This window comes from Leopardus geoffroyi, chromosome A2 (genome assembly GCF_018350155.1).
Source record: "Leopardus geoffroyi isolate Oge1 chromosome A2, O.geoffroyi_Oge1_pat1.0, whole genome shotgun sequence".
Lineage (NCBI taxonomy): Eukaryota > Metazoa > Chordata > Mammalia > Carnivora > Felidae > Leopardus > Leopardus geoffroyi.
This window is the reverse complement of record NC_059331.1, coordinates 43,415,215-43,435,430: the sequence shown is the minus strand read 5'-3', so window position 1 is coordinate 43,435,430 and position 20,216 is coordinate 43,415,215. Positions and strand designations below refer to the sequence as shown.

At 36.3% G+C, this 20,216-nt stretch overlaps 1 protein-coding gene across 1 annotated transcript in view; it reads right to left on the bottom strand.

Annotated features, from left to right (window-relative positions):
• CNTN6 (contactin 6) overlaps positions 1-8,763 on the bottom strand; it is a 284,097-nt gene extending 275,334 nt beyond the window's left edge. The window contains 1 exon segment of the mRNA XM_045493582.1: positions 8,684-8,763. The gene's annotated coding sequence lies outside the window, so the exon portion shown is untranslated.
• Between the last annotated feature and the right edge of the window lie 11,453 nt (positions 8,764-20,216).

Here is a 20,216-nt window from a genome sequence, read left to right as displayed (position 1 = left end):
CTTTCCTTCCCCACCAAAGTTCCCTATATCTTGACAGAAAGATGCAGATAAAAGCCTCATTCTTCTGTCTACAAACCAAAGAGGCACAGTTTGCACAAAATATCAACTTAAATTACATGTAGTATACCCACGATGTCAATTTTAGGAGAATTTGTGAATACACACTTTTGTGTTAACTTAGAGAGAGGAATGTCTGAATTAGTTTATCTGTCAGCAGTACAGATTCACAATTAAGCATGTTTAAGAATTCGCTGGCTAAAATTAATTCCTAGAGAAAACATCTTCATCTTATACTTCAAAACAAAATTAACTTAAAAAAAAACTACCTTGTATGAACACTTGAGGAACTGTAACCTTTTCATCCCTAGAAAACTTTAAGGACTTTCTTTAATTTACTCTTATATCAGCCAATAGAAAATTAGCATCATGTCTGATTTCTGACCTTCTCTTTCATTTATTGCTTTTTACTGATTGGAGGACTTTGACACATGCTAGAGAGGAAAATTATGTTCTTTTGCCAAGAGCTCTATTCCAGCAAGTATATTATACTCCTGATATTTACAAAGATCTACACAAAAGATCTACAAAAAAACAAAACAAAAAAAAGACTACAATAGTCTCCTGACACTGTCCCTTTATCATACAAATGTAAGAAGCCAAATCAATTAAACTTTGAAATTATGGACAAATAAAAGCATTGAAAACAAAATGTCCATATTGGCCTCTTACATACAAGGGTGATAAATTACTAGGAACTTTGCAAAATGTCTTCTTTGAGTTTCTCCTTCCACCTTTAAAAGAACACTAAAAAAAGTTTTTTTTTTTAAATCCATCCAATATTCTCACTTTTAATCAACAGAAGTCATCTAAAGAAAGAATGGTCCACTTAGCAATCAGCTTGACTCTGTTATGAGGAATTACTGTGCCGACAAACATTTTGAATAATTTCCTCTACATTTTAAGAATTTGTAAACCATTAAACCTAAGGAATTAATATAGTTACCACTCCTAGAGGTTATGTAAACAACACCTACTGGCCAGCCCTTCTAACTAAATTCTGGAGTGTTTCCTAGCATATTTTCTCATTGAATGAACTGTCCTTTTGGACTAAACCAGGTATTTTGATACATTAAATTAATATTTGAGGAATTAATGGAAAGAAATATACAACCGACCTTACCTATATCTTATAAGCTAATGTGACGATCTAGCAAACAACTGAAAAATTAAAGAAAACCATCTTTAATTTCTGTGAAGAATCTTATTTTAAACCTAGCATTAACTTGTGGTTCAAGGTTATGGAATGACTGTATGCCTTGATCCCTGCAGGACCACTAAACTGAGAGAAAACACACCAAAAGAAATATATGAAGTCATAATACTACCAGAAAAAAATAAAGTACCAGCAAGTCAGAAAGCCTGATGACCTCCTAATAGATGGAAAGCAGATGAGGAAAACTGCAGTCAACATGGCAGTATATGATACTATGCAATATGATACGGAAAGGTATCATTTTTGTATAGAATGTAATATATCAAATCCTGTATGTATGTGTGTATGTGTGTATGTGTGTGTGTGTGTGTATATATATATATATATATATATATATATATATATATATATATATATATAATCAAGGCTATAAATGAGAAAGATAAATTGTAAGAGAACCAAAATGAAAAAGAAAATCAAAGTTAAACTGGTGAGGCTCCAAAATGAGGAAAAAATCTCAGAGTTAGCTGTAATAACCCAAGGAAAAGAGGGCCCTCCATTAAAAAGGAAACTTTCAAGGATTCTGCTTATCTGCTGGAAAGAAAGGGTCTTGCAGAGGGAGGCTGAACATCAAGTTTTTGCCAAGCTTAGTTCTAGGGCCAAATTTATTCTATACGCATGTTAAGGTAATTTTAGGCTAAAAATGAACATAGAAACTAGTACCAAATGGGGAAATGACAACAACTCTAGAGGCAAAAGTGAAGCAATGCCACAGAGAAGCATCTTCAATTCTGATAATGCTGGTCTCTCATTGAAATTGACATCTGCTGAAGATAAATCTGTCATAAAAGGAGATGACAAACACCAAAAAGAATAAACCACCATGAGGGAAATTCAGCAGACATACGTAATGAAGTAATTTGTCTGTAAAAAAATCAACTTTAAAAATAAGAGAATTATTAAAATAAAAAATTATTAAAATAAAAAAACTTTAAAATAAGAGAATTTTTAAAATAAGCAATAGAAATTACAGAAATCCAAAATATTTGCTGAAAAGAAAAATAAATTTATGAAGTACAAGGGAGAGGAAAACACAGAGTGAAACACAAAAAAGAAAGGTATGAAAATAAATAAAACAAGTCAAAGACAGAAGAAAAAAAGAAGGTTCAAATACTTAATGAGCATCTTGGAGAAAAGAGAGATGGAAAAGAGATAGGAGTAAATATATAGTAGCTGAGAATTTTTCAAAATTGAAGTTAGACATATTTAGGAGCTTGTCGACGCCAGAATGCTATATATTTAAAACAAATCCACACCTACGCACATTGTAATAAACCCAAAGATGTCATTGCAAAGAGGAATTTTTAAAATCTACCAGAATGAAAGAAAGACAAATATATCTTCAAAGATGTCATAGTTAGACTATGAGCAGTCTTCTCAGGAGCTAAATTATATTCCAGAAGAGCAGTGAAGAGAATATGCACAAAATGTTGAGAAGAAAGTTAACAAGGTTAACTTGGAATTCTAGAATCAACTGCATTATTGTTTAAAATGTGAGTAAAGTAAGTAATTTTTAGAAATATAAATTGTAGGAGCATTTAAGACCGTTTCGATAATGACCTTCAAATGGTCTTCAGTACACACGAAATGAACCTAGGAGATGTATGTATATGCACTAAGAAGAAATGGTTAATAAGCAACTCAGAAAAACATGTCATAAATCTAAATAAACGTTGACAAAAAGTGTTAGGAGAAGTTTAAAAATAAAGTGAAAATAAAAGAGTAGCAACATGGACATTGGCAGAAATATCTTGGAGGAAATTTAAACAAGCATTGTCCTGTTTGTGAAAAGGATAGCTACATTATCTTTTGCTTTATTAGAAAATACAAAGTTTCATTTTTTGTTAAAATATGTATGTTCACTAAAATGTAATAGAGTATCTGATTTTTAAGCTAGTAAAAATCGCAAAAAAAATGAGTATAGAATGCTTCATATACCCAATAAAAGTCAGTCAATAAGTACAATAAAATAAACTGTTGAAAAATATCTTTGGCGGGGCGCCTGGGTTGCTCAGTCGGTTAAGCATCTGACTTCAGCTCAGGTCACGATCTCCCGGTCCTAGAGTTCGAGCCCCGCGTTGGGCTCTGGGCTGATGGCTCAGAGCCTGGGGCCTGTTTCCGATTCTGTGTCTCCCTCTCTCTCTGCCCCTCCCCCGTTCATGCTCTGTCTCTCTCTGTCTCAAAAATAAATAAACGTTAAAAAAAAAAAAAAAGAAAAAAAAGAAAAATATCTTTGGCAAGTGGGACTAGAAATATGTGGGAAGATATCAATTTTTTTAATTTTATTATCTTTCCTATCAGATCAAATTTTATAATTGTTTCCAGCTTCACAGATTGCTTTTTTAGGATTTTAAAATTTTAATAAGAAAAAAACCCAGAAAAAACAAAACCATTAACAACAGGAAAGAAATCACAAATATTTTTTGATGGTTTTCTTTGGTGAAAGGGATTATGGCTTATTCTTTTCTTCTGTTTTTCTGTATATTGTTTTTATAATGAAAAAATTAAATAAACCATTTTTATTGATTACCTCTGATTGCTTGGTGCATGCAGAAATACCATTTCTATTTTTAGGCTATGTGAATCTGAAGGCCAGCATCTCTGAATCTTGTCACAAGATTCCCTGAGCTCCCTTTTCATATCTAACTATAATTTACACCTCCAAATCTAATTCTCTATTAATTACCCAGTATAATTGATGAGATGATACTTATAATATTCACTTTTTTATTGTTTTATATCATATTTTCTCAGTCAATCCCAAGGCTCATAGACAAATGTTGTAATAGTAACACTAATATAAAAATGATCAAACAACTAATACAAAGTGCTTATTAATTTCAAAGCTTTCTCCCAAGGTATTTTTCACACATTAACCTATTTATTCCTCTTGCTTTGATTGTGAAGTCAGGTCTACTATTATCTCCATTATGGACAGGAAACAGGGGTGTCGAGAGGCTAAGTTACTTTCTTGAGACCACAAACCTATCACGTGCCAAATGTAGAGACGAGCAAATATATAGCTGATGTATGATCCTTCTGCCTCCAGAAGCTGGTGTCAGTTTATACATACTAGAGAGGATGGAATATCTTTTACCAGTAAGATCATGTGTTTTCTAATTCATAGGACACGTCATTCTCTTATGGCTTCTTTAAAAAAATCTCAATATCTAAGCGATTTTATTCATATATTCATTTAATTGGAAGCTTTTTACGTATAAATTTTATGCCCACCAAATTTATGTCATAAAATATTTGAGACTCCTAATTTTGATTCATGCTACTAGGACCCTAATTCACTCTAAATTACCTTAGGATTCTTTGCAAGATAGTTAACTAGGCCATAGACTTCATCACTAAAGACTGACAGGAAAATTAAAGAATAAGAGAATAAAAAAGGAAAATATAATCATAATAATAAAGAATAAAAGAATAATAAAAGAGAGCCCGATGACTGCTTTTTGTCCTTCTCTAGTATACCCTATTATGCCTTCATCATAACAAGTATTTAATGCTAGGATATACAGTGTAGACAAACATGATTTTGACTAGAATAGTTCTTGTCAATATGAATAATGGGAATAATTTAATTTTCTAATGAAATTTCCATTTGAAAGAATTCTTCTAAGCTGAAAGATTTTTATTTAAAGTTCATTTAAGAGATTTTTATTCCTCTATTGTTCTACAGAAACAACAAACAGAAAGAAAAACAGTGATGTTGATGGGACGCAAAATCAAAGTAAAAAACCTTCTGTGTTTAATAAAAATGTAAGTGAGTACAACCCCAAAACATAGATTCTGAAGCACAATTCCACTGCTGCCAAATACTAAAAACAAACAAACAAACAAACAAACAAACAAACAAACAAAAACATGGACCTCCATGAAGTAGGTGGATGGAGTCATACAGGAAAGCTGGCAAGTATTTTCTCCCTTATTTACTTTTAGGAGGATACAGATTATCCCCAAACCTGCCAGGTTATACTCCCTTGCCTGCACACATGGACAGATTCCCTCATTATCACATCTCTGCCACAATGGTAGAGATGGTTCTACAATGTAGAGTGGTTCTACAATGTGTTACAATCACTGAACCTACACTGATACATCGCTATCTCCCAAAATCCATAGTTCACACCAGGGCTCACTCTTGGTATGGGATATTCTATGGGTTTGGACAAATACACAGTGACATGCATCTACCATGATAGTATCACACAAAATTGTTTCAATGCCTTAAAATCCTCTGTACTTTCTCTATTCATCCCTTATGCATACATTTTTAAGTAAAAAGAAGATAAAGGGGAAAAAATCTAAGAAAACTGCAATTGAAAAGTGTAAATCTCAAGAAGAATCAGCCATAGTTTGAGCAAAGTGCTTAGGCGATTACTCTTATAGGGATTAAATATCTCTAAAATATAATCTTTCTGTATATATTTTTAAAAATAAAAATCAAAGTGAACTAAAAAAGTAGAACATTAAAAATAAAATGGGATAATATGATAGATGTGGAAGACAGAAAAATGAGATCCAACATGCTCATAACTGGTGACCCTGAAGAAAAGGAACGATTTAACAGTAAAAACAGAATGTAACAACAACAAAATTGAAATATAAAAATGAAAATCAATGGGGGACACCATGTTCAAGCAAATTGATAAAGACTGACTAACTCTAGGACAAACTCTGGCAAAACACACACACACACACACACACACACAGCATCATGTAGACACTCATCAGAAAGAAGCAACTTATATTCAAGATGGAAATCTCATACACATCTAATAACCAGTGGACAGCAACATTCAGTATGGCAAGAATCTCCAGCATTGTTTCCAATAATTACAAGTTTCTAAAGGAGAAAATATGTCTGATTCAAGAAAGATTAATGTGTCTTCCATGTATAAGGCAAAAGAAGAAAATGTTCTATGTAGGCACACAGACAATATACCATCTATGACTATTTCTTTGGTGGAGGGGTACTACTTAACACTGAAATCCAATAATCCAAGAAATAATTCAAAATTAAGAATAGAGGAATGATGAATTATGCAGTAATTGGTAAGGACTGAGGTTCTTCAAATTCCAAGTAAGTCTAACCAATACTGTGTGAATTAAAACAGAATTAAAATACCATAAAACTCAATAACATAAAACTGATAATACAATTGAAGTTCAGGTGGTGTATGTAAGGGAAATAACCATAAAATACATGCACTAATTTCTTTAAATATCATATCGAAGACTTTACAAGAGATTGTTTAATATTTAAAAATGCATCCTATGAATAGTGACTTCAAACTATTAATACTTTCATAATTTTTGTTCTTACCTCGAGCGCTTTTATTATGGACCTAATATCTCCTTTGGGAAAAAAACAAATACCCAAAATTTAGCAATTTCTTCAGTTTCATATCGGCTCATTTTTTTCCTATTTAATCCAAATCTAAAATAAACTCAATACTTTTTTTTAAAGGGTAGGGTAAGATCATATTCTTTTAAAAGAACATCTATTATCTATCTATCTATCTATCTATCTATCTATCTATCACTGATCACATTATCAAAATGTTTATTTGCCCAAAACAAATAAAAAAATATTCTTCTAAAGTTTCTCTCTCTGTGCGTCTCTCTCTGTCTCTGTTTCTCTCTCTCTCTCTCTCATTTTGTTATCAGAATTTAGGCACAGGATGTCTCCAAATATCTTGACTGTTATTTACAGATGACAGGATTTTGTTTTTGAATACTTGTGTTTAACTTGAGTTATTTTTAAGGATTATAGCTTCTGCTGCTGAATTCTAATTAATATGGTGTTAAAATATATACATAAGTAAAAAAAAACATTTCATAACCCTCTTCCTTCCAATAAAATAATTAAAAAGGTACAAATTTACTTTTATATTACTATTTTCAGTTATCAAAAACACAAAAGCATACAAACAACTTAATACACTTCATATTCTTTTCCCAAGATAATTGATTCTTTTTTTTCTAAACTTAAACCAAATATGTACTAATTCTCCAAATGACAATGTGAATTTGTTTTCATTAGGGAAAGTTACATGGAGAATACTAAACAAACTATTCTGGCACTTAACTAGAAATGTTCAAAGGAAGTAATGCAATGGCAGTTTATAAATGAGTAGTTTTTTAGCTAAGATGTGATAAGTTATGCATTTATACAACCTCATACAAAGCCTTATAAAAAGTGCAGATTTATATACTTGACATCTTTGGATTGCATAGCCATTATATTTCTTTAAAAAAATCATGGAAGTATCAAAGATGAAAAGACTCTGTGTTTCTGTTTGTGATAGAAATCATGACAGTATTTTGTGTGTGTGTATTTTGTGTAGGTTTACACATGTGTGGGGGGGTGAGATATGGGAGAGTGTGCTTAAATATATTCTTATCTTATAAAATACAAGGCACATATATTGATAAAAGCTTTAACAACAATAATGAAAGATAAACCCATCAGATACATGAAGATTGTTCAAAACTAGAAATTCAATATTCAACATATGGCTCTTTCTCTTAGAAAGATTTTTAAAAACATTGCCACTGTAGATCAGCTTATGAATACCTCATTTTCCAAATTGATTCTATGTAATTCTACTGTTTTCCCTATTTTTTCTCTCCATATAAATTCTGTTTACTCATTCTGTGAATATTTCTCAGAGGACATAGTCAGGATGCTGATTATTTAAACATAAGTAGTTTTCAATTGGAGAAGCAAGTACTATGAATTCCAATTTCTCCCCAAACCCCCAAAGTTGATAGTATTCCGTTAACATAATGGGCTATACGTGGCTAATCTCAGAGCTCTTGTAAGTTTTGTTCCCAAGTCATCAACTTCTGAAACTTTTCATAAACTATTACAGGTACCTTAATACTGACAAGCTTACCTATTGTAAATGAAAAGAAGCGATTATCGGGAAGCTGGGTGCGAAGCAAAACGCCAGAAAAAATTTGGTGGGGTCATGTGACCTCCAGTCTTGCTTTACTCCCCTCCAGGGAGCGAAATCCCTCCCCCAGGAAACTTTTTACAACCATTCCTTTAAATCATCTGTTGGCCAATGTAAACCCCACCCCTCTACCCTACGATGAAAAAAAATTAGCAATCACATTTTCTCATTTGCCGTTACAGAAAGGGCGTGAAGCCATCTGAAAGTACCAGAATTAGCACTGTCATCCCGTCTTGCCCATTAGTTTTATTGCAGTAAAGACTAGTGAAACACTGAAAAATGTACCTGTAGTCTCTCTGTCCCTGGTTTGATCCTAAGCTCCCCAGAATACAGATTCAATACATTTTCTCTCACGAGGAATAAATGCATTTTAAGCATCAACATCATAGAAACATAGCATAAATAAAGCAGTGACTTCTCCCCCAACCCCAGCTTTTACCTGTTATGCTAATACAAAGACATTGAGAGGAAGAAAAGCCGCAGCTTGCCCAGCAAAATTCTCAATGCAGCAGACAGCACAATTTTGTACTTACAGATCTTACCAGGGAAATGTCTCGGGATCTTTACAATTTTTCTGCAGAACTCTGTTTCAAGCTTTCAGCCAGGCATGCTGTGCATCCAGGCAGAACCAAGCCGTATGGAATGTCTATGCAGCTGGGAGATAATGGGACTCTTTTTCCCAGCTGGGACCGCAAGCCTTTTATCCACTGAGTATTGCGTGGCTCTTCTCTGGTCTTAAGCATGAAATACGCTCCTCTCCTGCTGCATTCCTGACGGAACCTAGACAATTAGTTCTTGAGGCACATGTGCAAATCCCCCGTTTGGAATATTCAAAAGGAAAATTCTCCCTAGACTGAAAAAGCAGCTCTATCTTCACCATCCTTCACAGAATCAGACAGAGCTGAGAACAGCTGCCATTCCAGTGGCATGAAAGATTAAACTCACCCTCCCCTTTCTTTGACTACAGATAGTCACTCCTGTTGGGTCATCAGAAAATCTCCTTTATTGAAAACTGGGTCAGGCTAACTACTTATTAGGTTTCCAATAGGAAAGGAAGTAATTTTTTTTTCTTCCTCTGGTCTCACTGCATTGTCATTTGCAAGCAAAGATTAAGCCAGTCAAGGGTCTGCACTGATTTAGACTGTATTCAAACATAAGTAAGCTCTCTGAAGCACACCAGTGACTCCTGCTACTAGTTAAGGTGAAGAGAAAGGGGAAATAGAATCAAACGGTCTCATGCACTGTCATTAAATCCTTTCTAAAACACATTTTAAAAATATGTGCAGGAGGCTTCTAAAAGATAGAGAAGTGTGTAAAGAAAGTGGAGTCAAGTCCAAAAGAGTATTGCTGTTCTCCTAGGTAACATACTTATAATCTCCAGAGCCCAAGAACAAGTGTGCATGTGTTTGCAAAACAACCCTGTAAGGAAGAGAATGCTGTGCTTCACACCCAGCCTTACAAGTAAACTTTAAGTATGTCTGGGTCTTGTTATTGGTTTGGAAGGGGCTAACTTTTTACTGGAAAAAAAGCTAACAATAACAACAAAAGCTAATGATAGGAAAAACAGTTGCAAACACACAGAGACACTAACCCATATGAACATGGCTACAACATGAGAGCAGAATAATCTCTTGGACTTATTTTCATGTCATAATGAAAAGAACTTCCATTCTCAGCCTCCAAAAGAAAATGGATACGGGGAAAGTAAGTCCACAAATCAAATGTGAATCAATCAAAAGATATCCTTCAGACTCAGTTTGTTTTTATCTGATGAGCCATAAGGTTTCTACGGCTACATTTCATGATTACCTCCTATGAATCTCCATGATTACATTCTTCTGTAAATATACCAGTCATGGACCTCATTTCTACACAGGGTCCAACCACCATCATCAGAGGCTTGAGAAACAATTAATGCTTCTTAACACTAGGTGAATTCAAAATGAGTTCTAATTCATGAGAAAGCAAACTGGATGAATTATTTTATAGTTATAAAATGTGTCCTAACTGAATGTCTATTTTTTTTAATTAAAAGTATCTCTGCCTCTTTCAATATCACAGTACTATTTATTTATAAAAATGCCAAAATACCTAATTTTTCTACTGAGGTATGAGAAAAATAGTCCCAATATAGTGGGTTTTTCCTTGAATAGGAACTCATTCACTTTAAAGGACACTCCTTCAGTTAAATCTCCAACACTCTGGGGCCTCTGGGTATCTCAGTCAGTTAAGCATCTGACTTCAGTTCAGGTCATGATCTCAGTTTGTGAGTTTGAGCCCCGCTTCCGGCTCTGTGCGGATACTGTGGATTCTGTCTGGGATTCTCTCTCCCTCTCCCCCCTCCCAAAACAAATAAAAGAAAAAAAATAAATCTCCAACACTTCTACCCCATATTCAAAGACTTTTGATGGCTTTGCTAACTTATTTCACTGATAAGAAAATAAGAATCAAAAGAGAACTTCAGTAGCTCTTACCATTACATCTAGTCACAGGTGTGCACCCGTACCCATAAACTCTGCCTTCACTCGTTCTGCTCTGGGTAAACCACACTCCTTCCTCAGGCCAAGCTCTTCATTGCGCTCTAGTTGCAGTGCTGTCTTACATACTCAAGGGACTGTTGCAGGTATGCGTCCTCCTCTCTTCAGAATCAACAGGTCTCCCTTTTGTATCATTATAGCATACAGATTTGCTGCTATTTTGCCCATCTTAGAATCAACAACCTTTTTGACCTCACATGTTCCTCCAGTTAACATTCCATTTGCTTGCTTCTTTTTACATTAAAACTTCTTAAAAGAGTTGGCAATACTAATTATCTCCAAATCATCCATCCTCATTCTATCTTAAATTCAAGTTGCTTGATCTTTTGTCTCCCTTCCAATATGTCACTTGCAGCTCCTTCTAAGAAACTTCTGCTGGCATCTTCTCATTCTCCTTAATCTTTTTTTTTTTTTTTTTTTTTTAATTTTTTTTTTTTCAACGTTTATTTATTTTTGGGACAGAGACAGAGCATGAACGGGGGAGGGGCAGAGAGAGAGGGAGACACAGAATCGGAAACAGGCTCCAGGCTCTGAGCCATCAGCCCAGAGCCTGACGCGGGGCTCGAACTCACGGACCGCGAGATCGTGACCTGGCTGAAGTCGGACGCTTAACCGACTGCGCCACCCAGGCGCCCCTCATTCTCCTTAATCTTTAATCACTGCAGTGCAGTGGGATGTGCATCAAAGTTCTAAATTAAAGGGGCGCCTGGGTGGCGCAGTCGGTTAAGCATCCGACTTCAGCCAGGTCACGATCTCGCGGTCCGTGAGTTCGAGCCCCGCGTAGGGCTCTGGGCTGATGGCTCAGAGCCTGGAGCCTGTTTCTGATTCTGTGTCTCCCTCTCTCTCTGCCCCTCCCCCGTTCATGCTCTGTCTCTCTCTGTCCCAAAAATAAATAAACGTTGAAAAAAAAAAAAGTTCTAAATTAAAATATGCACACTAAAAACTAGAAACAACTATTGAGATAAATGAAATAAAACCTAAGTAAATGAAGAAATATACCAAGTTCACAGACTAGAAAACTCATTATTTTTTAAAATATTTATTTATTTTCAGAGAGAGAGAGAGAGAGAGAGAGAGAGAGAGAGAATCCCAAGCAGGCTCCACGCTATCAACACAGAGCCTGATGAGGGGCTCAGACTCATGAAACATGAGATCATGACCTGAGCTGAAATCAAGAGCCAGACACTCAACCAACTGAGCCACTCAGGCACCCCCAGAAAACTCAATATTTTTAAGAGGTCACTTATCTCTAAATAGGTTTTCAGATTTGAAATAATTCCAATCAAAGTCTTAGCATGTTAACTTGGCTCAATTGCCAAATGATGCTAAAATGTATGTGGAAATGAAGCGAAGAGGGTCAAAATTTATATGGAAATGAATCAAGAAAAGTAAAATAAAAAAGATAAAAAACAAAATTGGAGGAGTTGATTTTATCATTCACTACTAACCTGAAGTGATCAAAGCGTTATGGTGTTGTAGTATAGGTCAACAGAATATAATACAATGTCCAAAAATAAACTGCACTTACAGGGTCAGTTGATTTTAGACAATAGTGTCAAGATAATTCAATGATAAAAGCATCATATTTCAAGAAATGATGCCTGAACAAATGGATATTCATTTGGAATAAATTAACTTTGAACCTTACCTAACACCATACACAAAAAAATTCCTTGAAACTTATCACACACCTAAAGGTAAAACTTTAAAACTCCTAGAAGACAATATACAAAATCTTGGGCCAGGCAAAGATGTGTTAAGATGCTTACTCACACATTCACATTACATTCACATAAAAAAAAACACAAAACCTAAGAGAAAATAAAATAGAAATATTAGGCTTCATCAAAATGAAAATTTGACTGATCTTTGAAATACATCATTAAGGTATTTTTCCAGCTCAACAACAAAACAAAGAATCATTTAAAATAATTTTTAAAATATATGAACACACATTTCACCAAAGATACCATTTTTTGAGACAGAGAGAGAGAGAAAGTGCCGAAGCAGGGTAGGGACAGAAAGACAGGGAGACACAGAATCAGAAGCAGGCTCCAGGCTCCGACCTGTCAGCACAGAGCCTGACATGGGGATCAACTCATGAGCCATGAGATCATGACCTAAGCTGAAGTCAGAGGCTTAACTGATTGAGCCACTCAGGTGCCCCTTCACCAAAGATATCTGAATGGCATTTAAACACATAAAAATGGGTGTTCATCATCATTATTCATCAAGGACACAAATGAAAACAACAACAAAATACCACTGCACACCCATTAGAAAGGACAAAATTAAGAACACTGAAAATGCCAAGGGTTTCTGAGGATGAGAAGCAACTGGAACTCTTACACCTGGCTGGGAGAAGTATAAAATGTTAAAACTACCTTGAAAAGCAATTTGACAGTTCTTAAAATGTGAAGCTCTATTCATATACATTTTCCCCCAAAGAACTGAAAACTGCAAAACAAAACAAGTCCATACAAAGACTTGCAATAAAAAGTCACATCATGGGTGCCTAGGTGGCTCAGTCAGTTAAGTGTCCGACTTCAGCTCAGGTCATGATCTCACAGTCCATGAGTTCGAGCCTTGCGTTGGGCTCTGTGCTGACAGCTCAGGGCCTGGAGCCTGCTTCTGATTCTGTGTCTCCCTCCCCTCAGTTCCTCCCCTGCTCACACTCTGTCTCTCTCTCTCTCTCTCAAAAATAAATAAAGATTAAAAAAAAATTTTTTTTTAAGTCACAATAATTTTTTTTTTTTTTTTAATTTTTTTTTTTCAACGTTTATTTATTTTTGGGACAGAGAGAGACAGAGCATGAACGGGGGAGGGGCAGAGAGAGAGGGAGACACAGAATCGGAAACAGGCTCCAGGCTCTGAGCCATCAGCCCAGAGCCCAACGCGGGGCTCGAACTCACGGACCGCGAGATCGTGACCTGGCTGAAGTCGGATGCTTAACGACTGCGCCACCCAGGCGCCCCTATAATTTTTTAATAATAGGTAAATTTTGGAGACAGCACAAATGTCAATCAGCAGGTTAATTACTCTTATGATAGTTTCATAAATATAAAACTAGTTATCACTAAAAAGATAAAAATTACAAAAATTCACTATTTGTATTAATCTAAAAAACACCAAAAAAATATATTCAAGAAAAGTCAGGGGTGCCTGGGTGGCTCAGTTGGTTACGCGTCAGGCTTCGATTCAGGTCATGATCTCACAATTCATGCATGGGTTCAAGCCCCATGTTAGGCTCTGTGCTGACAGCTTGAAGCCGGGAGCCTGCTTGAGATTCTATGTCTCCCTCTCTCTCTCTGCCCCTCCCCAACTTTTGCACTGGCGTGCCCGTGGAAGTGATCTCTCTCTCTTTCTCTCACTCTCGCTCTCACTCTCTCTCTCCCTCCCAAGTAAACAAACATTTAAAAAAAAGAGAAAGAAAGAAAAGTCAAAGCAATTCTATACTGACCAGAAAACAGAATGGTTGCCCAAGGCTGAGGTGGGTATAGATTAACTGCCAGTGGTTAGAAGGGAATATTTTAAAATAATATTGTTTTTGATTGTGACAGTGGTTACATGAGGATAGGCATCTGACAAATATCAACTGCAAAAATGAATATATACTATGTCATGTAAAGTGTATGAAGTTGAGTTTTAATAAATGAAGATGATGATGATAGATAGTAGATTCTCTTAAAGCTTTGGAAAACTAAAAAATGGACAAGCCTTCCGTTCTGACCAAAAATTATCATCGTTGTTACTGTTATTGTCATTATTGATTTTAGTGGACAAAGAAAATCACCTCTCTAATCTAGGATTGTCAGTCATTTCAAAAATTTGAGATCTGGGTCAATTGGAATCACTTAGATTTTTCTAGGGGATGATGATAATGATGACAACGATGAGGATATTGAGAGGTACCTTTTACAGCCAAAAATGTGGTAGGTAGTGTTGTAGGTACTTTATTCTGGTAATTTATTTAATCCTCACAAGAACCAGATTAGCATTAGGTTATTCTTTTCCACATCTAACAAGCAATGACAATGAACGATACAGAAGTTAACTAAATGATCCAAGAGCATCCAAACAGGAGATGGAGGAGGGGTTGATCCCAGGCAGTCTGGCTGAGGACTTGGCATGTCAAACTCTGTGACAGGCATGGTAAATATTTCTTAAAAAGATTTTTAAAACAAGTAATCCTGATTTGGGGGAAGCTTTACCACGACATGTTTTGCGGCTACATTGCTTAATGGATTAAGGTTGTGTGTATGTGTGTGTGTGTACACATGTATATGACTATATATATCTCATTACATATAGCGCTTTATACAGTATACTATATTTATATATAGTGAATTATATCTTTATGAGTACATAAATAGGCATGTATTTATATTCATATATACCAACAAACATATAACTATACACATGATTGCACCTTTATAATTTTGTAAAAATCTTTAGGCATATGTAAAAATGTGTTGACATTTCTTAGATTGGAATTATACTTGGCATCCCTGCTTTATTCCTGGTTTGAAGTTCCTTATATACTTGTACATTAACCAAGCTTTTTCTTTTGCCAATTTGTTTTATATATCTTTCTCATAATTGTCATACGGCTGGATTTTTTTAAAACCCAGTACGACTCTACATTTTTGATAGGGTACCTTAGTGCACTTGCATTTTTTGTGACATCTGACATCACATTAAAGTTGATTTATTGCCTTGCAGTTTTGCTGAGGCATGGAGTCAGGAGTCTTCTCACATGTAAGGAATCCTCACGTGCCCACATGGTCTGGGGGACACTGAAACTAAGGGTTCAGTTTGCATCCAGTGCAGAGAGACAGCATTATTCTGCAGGACCCCCCCAACATCAGGCGCAGGATGACAGGTCTAGACCCTCTTAACGGCTTGTGTCACAGAATTCCTTCGGCAGTGAAACAAACTTAGGAAACTAGGAAGCACTGCTTTTCTTCCCCTGCGGGCCTCAAGGATAATCCACCTCGATGGCTGCTAGTTTTTCTGCTTCCCTGTTATGAGGAAATTCAATTTCTGTCTTCTTCCCAACACTTCCAGGTAAAATACTCAGGCTCTCCTCACCCACCAATTCTTGAAGCGGGCCCCTGAATTTTGTAAGTTTCAAGCCTCACGAAATCTTGATGTCCTCTGCCTCTTGCAGGAAACAAATATGACTAATAACTATTACTTGTATACAACTGCCTTCCAGTGAAGGCACCTCTCATAGCATTTTTTCTCTAAAATAATTAAAAGATGAAGACATAATGCTTTATTGGACTTATACAATTATTTTCAAGTTACACAATATACCAACATAGGCTGTATTTTTTTGTTGGTGTTACTGTTTTGATTGTTTGGTTTAATTTTCATGCAGATACACATCTGTTCTGAAAATCTCAGGTTTTTTTTTTCCAACATTTATTTATTTTTGGGACAGAGAGAGACAGAGCATGAACGGGGGAGGGGCAGAGAGAGAGGGAGACACAGAATCGGAAACAGGCTCCAGGCTCTGAGCCATCATCCCAGAGCCCGACGTGGGGCTCGAACTCACGGACCGCGAGATCGTGACCTGGCTGAAGTCGGACGCTTAACCGACTGCGCCACCCAGGCGCCCCTGAAAATCTCAGGTTTAAAACATATATAAGATGTTTTCCCCATGCCCACCATAGGTAGTTCTTCTACTATTACTAAGTCATAAATAATTTTCTATAATTTCCTGAGTGTTTCCTCGGGGCTAGACATTAAGGCTAAAATCTCACTTGATCCTTATAAACAACTTCATGAGGTAGGTATTGTCACCTTTGTTTTAAGGCACCTGAGCTTTGGAAAGATTAAATAGTATGCTGGAGATCCCACAAACAGTAAAAGGCCAAACACAGATTTCAATGCAGGTTCACTTACCAGCCCCCCTCCCCACCCCACCCCCGCAAATCTGTCATTTAAAACTCTTTACTAGGAGCTCTCTGCCATAGCCACTGGTGTGACAAATGGAAGGCAAAAATAACTGCTATAATTTTTATGGTCGTTTCCACTCTTAAAGACATAATTAAAGGTTTCTCTTGACTACAGTCTTTTAAGCTGTAACTGCACAGACTTTGACAATTAACTAGATAGTTAAGCTTTGAAAAGGACACAAGTATTAAATGGTCACAGGAAATCAAAATTATTTTACTCCCTTCCCTTTTCCTTTTTGGTAAGGGAGAGGTAGGGATCAGTGTCAGGAAGGGAAATCTGTTACACATATTTACTTTCTTTCAGGAAAAAGCACACTGAAAGATGGGTGATAACAATTTTTTTGGTCTTCTGCCCCAGCACAAAATTGTCTTTTCACTTTACACCACATATGTGTAATGTTACAGATATTCAAAAATTCACTTTCCTCCGTGGGGGAGGAGGGGAACATAACTACATTTTGCCATGAAATGTATTGCTTTTCAAAGTGATAACAGTCCATGAAATGCATGTATTCCCCTTCTACCACATGTTAAGAAAATGTATAATTTAGAAAGCTATTGCAATAATTCAGTTTGAGCTCCTTGATTATATTCGTAAAATAACAGAAAAATTGTTATACAGTGATAACTTACAACAGAGAGTAAGACCTGGCATCTTGCGACATGAATTGTTTTGCCTCAACCATAGAAGGGCACTGCAAAATTGTTCCATGGAACTGCCTGCCACCTGCTGCTTCCCATACTGAATTCTAATGAACATCAATTGCTTTTGCAAGACTCTCATTTTAGGAGTATTATTTACCATGAGACCCAATGTGATCTTTCTAAATCATAAGGTAAACTGCTTGGGCTCTAAGTGAAAATAAATGTATTTCATTAATGTGGCTCCTCTTCTACTCTAATTGTTTTAACCCTAAATACTGAGAAGTTTTTCCATGTATAATAATTATTATTGTATCCTATTTCCTAGACACAAGGAAGACATCATACAACATAAGCTCTAAAATCTGGATTTTCATCAAGAGTTTAGTGGCTTTACCAACTTTTCTGCCTGTCCCATTCTTGTCCTGCTTTTCTAAAACATGCAACTATTGCATTGTCTTAATGGTGGTTACACAGAAAATGTGAGTTTCATGATATTTTCCATTAAATAGAATTTACCTATTGGCTCACTGGCATTATTATCAGAAATACAGTATAAGTTTTTTCTTTCACAGACAATATACTGGTATTCCTTTCAAAATCATACAGTAGATCAGTATATCAGCTTCAATCCTTTACCCTTCCATATATATATATATATATATATATATATATATATATATATATACACCCTTGCCATTGCTTTATTGGAGGTGGACTATACATCCCTGTCCCTTGATTTTGAACTTGACACGTGACGTACTTGGACCACCAGCATGGAAGTTGACTGGCTATAGGTCTAGCTTTTAAATACCCTTAATGTGTTTCTTTTTCTTTTTTCTAATGTGTATTCAATTTTGAGACAGAGACACAGAGTGTGAGCAGGGAAGGGCAGAGAGAGAGAGAGAGAGAGAGAGAAAGACTCTGAAGGAGACTCCAGGCTCTGAGCTCAGAGCCCGATGTGGGGCTCAAACTCATGAACCGTAAGATCATGACCCGAGCCAAAGTTGGATGCTTAACTGACTGAAAGTAACCAACTTACTTTCTTGTTCCTGTGGTATTGCCAGAGAAAACCATGTTGTGGCTACTTGCAGTTCAAGAAGGATGAATGATACTCGGAGGAGAACCCCTTTAGCAGATCCACACAAAGGGGTAATAAGAAAGCTGTCCAGCTCTAAGGGCAACCTAAGTGAGCTGAAAAAACCTGAACTATCTTGCATACCTGAAAGATAAAATTGATTTTAGTATTTTAAGTCATGAAATATTATGGTATTTTTTTATTCGGTAATAGCAAGTGGACAGAGCTATTGTTACTTACCAAAAGCAAGTCAACATAGGCTGGATTTTGCTTAGAGCAGAGCCTGAGACAAGGACTTTCTGTCTTTTGTCATGTATGAGTCATTTACTTGAAAATGTGATTTACTGGGGCACCTGAACAGCTCAGTCAGGTAAGTGTCTGACTTTTCATTTTGGCTCAGGTCATGATCTCATGTTTGTGGGACCAAGCCCCGTGCTAGTTTCCGTGCTGGCATGCAGAGACTGCTTGGGATTCTCTCTTTCCTTTTCTCTCTGCCTCTCTGTCTCAAAAATAAATACATAAACTTAAAAAAAAAGAAAGAAAATGTGATCTACAAGTGAGGGACAGGGAGTGTTAAATAGGAGCAAGAAAAAAAAAAAGCCCATAAAAGATGTATCACTTGAGTTTTCTAACACTGAGTATAAATGACTGTTCAAGTCTATGGGGATATCTAAAAGTCTCCCATATCAAACTCTTTCAGGGCCATCCACCTAGACAGAGCATGGGGGCAGCATTTATCTATTTGGCTCTAGCATCCAGCAATAAGACAACCATATACTTGATCATGTAAAACAGGACAACTGGGACACCTGGGTGGCTCAGCTGGCTAAGTATCTGACTTTGGCTCAGGTAATGATCTCACGGTTTGGGGGTTCAAACTCTGCATTGGGTTCTGCACTTACAGCTCAGAGCCTGGAGCCTGCTTCAGATTCTGTGTCTCCCTCTCTCTCTCTGTCCCTCCCCCACTCACACTGTTTCTGTCTCTGTCTCTCTCTCTATAATAAACATTAAAAAAATAAGATTTGTTCAAAAAGTTGAAAAAAATTTAAAAAGGAAAAGAGGACAATTATGATAGCGAAAAGAGATAGTATTTTAGCATTGCTGGCACAGCTGATATAATTCAGATCTATCCTGGGCCAATGAAGATGTATGGCTACCCTATGTATTGGTACAAGAATGTTTTGGGAGGAATTAACTCTCCTACACATCTATGGTACACACACACACACACACACACACACACACACACACACACACACACGTACCAATCAAGTTTGTGTGGGTCCTCAATACCATGAAATTAGAGAAACTGCTGAAGAGAAATGGGAATTGTGAGAGACGAAAGACTTTCAGGTTACATTTGTGTGAGGCTACATGAAACACTGCTTGAATATTTGGTCAGGCTGAAAAGATATGAAATTGGGCAGAAAAAGGCATCAAACTTAGTTCCCACTTTGAATCACTCAGATCTATTAAAAACCTTCACTAAGTCCAATCAGCAACAGAGGCAGCTTCTGGATTCAGGCAGACAAATTCCCTGCAATAACTTAAAGGCAAGAGGTTTGGTGTAAAATGGTTATGCCCCACTGGAACTCATTTTGGGACCATAACTGATATCCACAATATCACCCTGTACCAAAAAATTTAGATTTGCCTCACCCTCAGCTAGCACTCAGGCTGTTCTAAGCTGTTTGTTCAGGTAACCCAGACCTTCTTCCTTTGGAAGGTAGGACCCTTAGATCCCTTGTCCTA